The sequence below is a fragment of the Montipora capricornis genome, chromosome 1 (genome assembly GCF_036669925.1).
Source record: "Montipora capricornis isolate CH-2021 chromosome 1, ASM3666992v2, whole genome shotgun sequence".
Classification (NCBI taxonomy): domain Eukaryota; kingdom Metazoa; phylum Cnidaria; class Anthozoa; order Scleractinia; family Acroporidae; genus Montipora; species Montipora capricornis.
This window is the reverse complement of record NC_090883.1, coordinates 47,484,658-47,489,657: the sequence shown is the minus strand read 5'-3', so window position 1 is coordinate 47,489,657 and position 5,000 is coordinate 47,484,658.

The window sequence follows — 5,000 nt, the reverse complement described above, 5'->3', positions numbered from 1 at the left end:
GCCTGCAGTTCCTGTTTGCGGTTCCACGTAAACGCGACTGGAGAAAATGAAGATGGTTATGAAACAAGTTAATTTGTTTTATGTTTTTCTTCGCTGTTTTAGCCCTGACCATGCACAAACCACACCCTTTTTCTAAATCAAAAGTTTCGATTAATTTATTCAAATTGTGCATGGTCACGGTCACTGTCCTCGCTGAGTTTCATAACCAGTTCATTTACAGAGTATGAACTGTGATGTATGTAATGTAGTCATTTTATTGCGTGACAGTGCTAGTAAAGCCGCTCTTGAACACAATTTCAACAGTGCGATCAAACTGTTTAAATTTTCATAATCAATCACAAACCCACTCGGAAATGTAAATTAAGTTAAACCTTTATGAAATGCCTGCATGCTAGCCAATCGGACTTGAGTGTTTTTTATTCCTGCAACAGCAGCGCATAGGCAAGAGCAGGGGCATCAGTTGAAAATTCCATTTAGTTATTTCTTTTGAACTATGTATGGCAGAATGAACCACGTACACTGGTTGTTTTTTGTTTTCATCAGGTTTTTCTTTTTACGAGAGATTGGTATAGTTGTGTAGTCGGTGTAAGCGTGGGACGTCCTGCGTAATTACAAAATACGTGATTTGAAGTCGGCATGTACACTGTTTGAGTCAAAAAGAAGGATAGATTGATTTCAGTCACGAAGCGACATATCTCAATACTCTTTCAGCATCGTCTATAGCCGACGAAGCTTACCTCGGCAACTTTTGGGCAACAGTGAAGGTAGTAAAGCAACTTCTCCATTCGGCGATTACGATGAATGAATTTATTGGCGACATTGAAAGTGTTTATCTTTTTCAGCATGCCATCGGCGTCTTGCCGGTGCCGGGCCGTTTAATTTCTTCCGCTTCCACTATGGCAGGCATCTGAAGAAACTAGATAGAGTGTTTCACCTATGCCTCTGAGAGCAAACGAAAGGAAATGCAAGCATAACAATGATCTATTGGAGTGGCCCTTTTCGGCGACATCTCAGCGACCAAGTTTGTTTGATTGATGACTGATATTGATGGGTAGGAAATAACCCTTTTTGTTTTCAAAATCATTCATCTTGGCCCTTGCTCAACAAACTTAAAATTAATATATGTATAATTAATTGAAGTATGATCGACCGAAGTGAGGTTATTGAATCATTGACATATTTCAATATATGAATCTGAGTTCAATGTCTGCATTGAAGCAATTTATTTACCAGAAACAAAACATGCACAACTTAATGTCTTCTGTTTAAAGAATAGATTAAGTGGTAAAAGTAGCTTTTAACTTTAAAAGTTCTTTTGTTCAAACACAGTGCCACTTTATTTTAAACGAAAAAACAGATCGTAATTCTTACAAATTCATAGTGTGGCTAGCGGTTCCTCGAAAATTATTCGCTTGTTGAACAAGATTTCAAAAAACGAACTTAGTACACTGTGGACAAGATACATATTTGTAAGTACTGTAATTTTAATTAATGTACAAATTTTCAGCTTAAGAAAAATATTACTACTGAGGCGAATTTTGCGAACAAATTTTCAGCTAATACAAGAATATTATTACCGAAGCCACGTCTGGCAATAAGGTTGACGTATATTATGAAACAGGCTTTTAATTTCGATTTTTAATCGTAACGCGGCCTTTTGCATATCTCCATCTAATAATTCTCTCTTTCTTTTCTTCTAGAAGAAAGTAAAGAAAGTTCGATCATAAAATTATTATAGGGCTATGCTTATCGCATATGAATGGGAAATTGTATGAACACTAGTGCATTTCGTGAATTATGGGTACGATTGATTTTTTGAAAGATTTCAAAAGCCTTGGGCAAGTGCAATTTGAAATTTTTTAAGGCATCATGATTGGCGATCTATAAATAAAAAATTGTATGAACCTGCTCATTACTGGGTTGCTGTATGGCAAACCCAGTCTAAAAGTGGGTGGCATTTGTTCGGTGTTATTTTTCATTTTTTCTTCCGTGTCGGTAAAAGTCTTGCCTGTCACTCTCCTGGCAAGTGGTATCTTTGTGCATAGAGCCTTCTGCGCGTATTTTCTTAGGATCGAGAGGGTAGTGGAACTGCGTAGATTTCTCTGGTGGACACAGTAGAATCATTAACCTATTGTAGCCTGCAATGGCGTCGAAAGTCATGTAACGCGAATGGCGTTTTAGTGGATCCTTAAACAAAATATACCCTTATGGAGCTCAATAATGGAAAGTCAGTTGGATAAACTAGGCAGGCGGTGAAAACCAACACCTGGAATCTCAAAAGCGACGAGTAATGGACTTCGACAACAATCTGTCGCCGGTCGAGCAGAAATCAAAGTGAGCTGCATTTCTAAAATAATATTTACCAAGTGTGCTGTTATGTAGAACACTGAAACCAAATGGAAAATTCTCTGGTAACTTATGGGTTCAACAAAGACAGAGAACGAATCAAACACCTTATGTGAATCTGTGATCAACTTTGCACAGTCTTCAGGTATAAAAAAAATAATTGGAAATGTGACAGCCAAGAATTATTTGAAAGAAAGCTTGTCGTCTATTTTGTGCATCATTATTCAAGGAAAAGGTTTTTCATGGAAATGTTTTGATCCTGAAATTTTAGTTTGTTGTAATATTGCGCATATTTGACACGACTGAGTTTTTTCTCTTCACCCACGTAATGAAATAGGAAGGGGTTTTTGCCTCTAATAGCAAATATGTTGTTTGTTTCAAAAAATTGTTCGCTGGAAAAGGTGGCCTTTATGAATTCATCATGTTTTATGATATGTGTGCTGGATAGTTTATATGGCAATAGTAAAGCATTTTCTTGTTATTCAAGGAAAATGTTCTTCCGGAAAGGGTTTGAACCTGAAGTACATGGTAATTTGACACGATTGAGTTTCTTGTCTTCACGCACGCAATGAAATAGGAAGAGGTTCTCGCCTCTAAGAGCAAATATGTTCTTTGTTTCACAAAATTGTTCCTGGAAAAGGTGGCCTTTATGAATTCATCATATTTTATAATATGCGAGCTTAACTGGATAGTTTTTATGGCAATAGTAAAGCATTTTCGTGTCAAAATGAGGTAAGCGTTTTTCTGTTGTGCTAACTTAATTAAATATAAATATACATTCTGCCTCGTGAGTTTGTTTTTCTCGTTAACCAGCAATGGAAAGTCATTGCAACGTGAATGGCGTTTTAGTGCATCTTATGTTGTTTGTTTCAATAAAATGTTTCACTGGAAAAGGATTATGTGATATTTTCTGCCTTTGTGTATTGAATTTTCGAGCTTAAGGTTGAAACGTGACACGGGAGGATATTTTTAGTATTGCTCTGTAAGCAGGAAAGGTTTCATGAAAATAAACAGGTCTGTTGGAAGCGTGCTTGAGTTTCAACAAAATGAGCCCCAAAATCAGCAAAAAATTGTGACGCCGGTGAATAATAAAGTAGCTGCTATTTCCAAAATGATGGAATTACCTGGTGATAAATAACCTCGTCTTGGAGAGTAAATTTTTGACTTTGCAGAAACAATGGTGGGCGATTGTGATCTTTGTTTTGAATTCGCTCATTTATTGTCAAACTTTATAACACTTGACAGAAAAAGAAAATTATTAAAACCCGGTATCTTGCTATCACTTGACACAGATGCTTCACTGTTTGGAAAGTAAACATGCCGCGGTAACTTAATCACGGCGCCCGCTGGATTCCGGCGATGTCACTTTCGATTTGCGATTTATTTGTGCAGCTAAAACGTACAATAACAAAATTGAACGTAGCAAAAATCTCCCAAAATGTTTGTCGCTGATCGTACATTCTATATTCACGGTTCAAAGTTAATGTTGTTTTCATGTTGTAAATATGTTATTCTCGAGCGACCTTCCTGGAAACTTCTGTTCTTTCTAAAAACTGTGTATCAATATTTATTTACTTTTGCATCAATATTTGTTTTTGCATAAAGCAAGCTAACAAAATCTGTACCTTGCTGAATTTGCATTTGTTAACGTTAATAGCATTTTCGGTCCAATGCTTCTGTTTTACGAAGGGGTATATGTCAGATGCTCAGAGGGCACGCTTAAACTTGTGGTGAAAAGAAGTTTATGAACATGTCAGCCCAGAAGCCAATGTTTCTCACTTCCCATTTATTTTCTTCAATCTTTCTGGGTTCAGTACTTTGCTAGTAACCACATGTCTTCTCAGGCTATTTACCCAAGGCTTCTACCATGGCACTTAACTACAATGATAGACAATACCAAAACAATATCGTGCACTGTTAGAGCTACATATTACGCAAGGACAGATCTGTTTCGTCGTACGAACGTGTGAGAACCTGTGAGCCAAAGGGCCTCTGCTGGTATGAATTCTGGGTGACCCCTTAAATGGTCGTGAGGACCCCCCAACTTGAAAAGAAATGTCCGGGACTGTGCAAGTACCACAGGCAACTCAGTGTACCCTCACGGAGGGTCTGGTTTCGTGATTTAAAATGCATGCGCGTAAGTTCGTCATTGACCAATCAGAAACGCGATATTCTGTTGAGTAATGATAAATAGCTTTATCAAGGGCCCAGACTGACTGTATTTCAATTTATAACTTGTAGAGTGCTCCATTGCATTATTTTCTAATTTCGGTTATCGTAGTAAGGAAAAGGAACTCACATAGAGCCATTACAGGATAGTACCGAATGTACTTGCACTTAGCATCAAATTTCGTGTGACTTGATCCCTAAGGGATTGGACAGGTCAATTGACGTCATATGAAATGTACGGACTGAAGACGAAATGAACGGGTTCCTTTGACACTCAATCACTAGCTCGCCGAGTTTTACCTTTTTTTCGAATGCAATTTTTCTCTGAAATATACAACGCCTCTGTGAAGATTACTAACATTACATTCAAGAAGTTAAAAGAGGCAAGACAAATGTTACGTGCAATAAGTGGATTTCGCAGGTACGTCCATGTATAAATTTCAATATCAAACAGGGGCAAATGCGTATTACAGATTCCGTCGGGT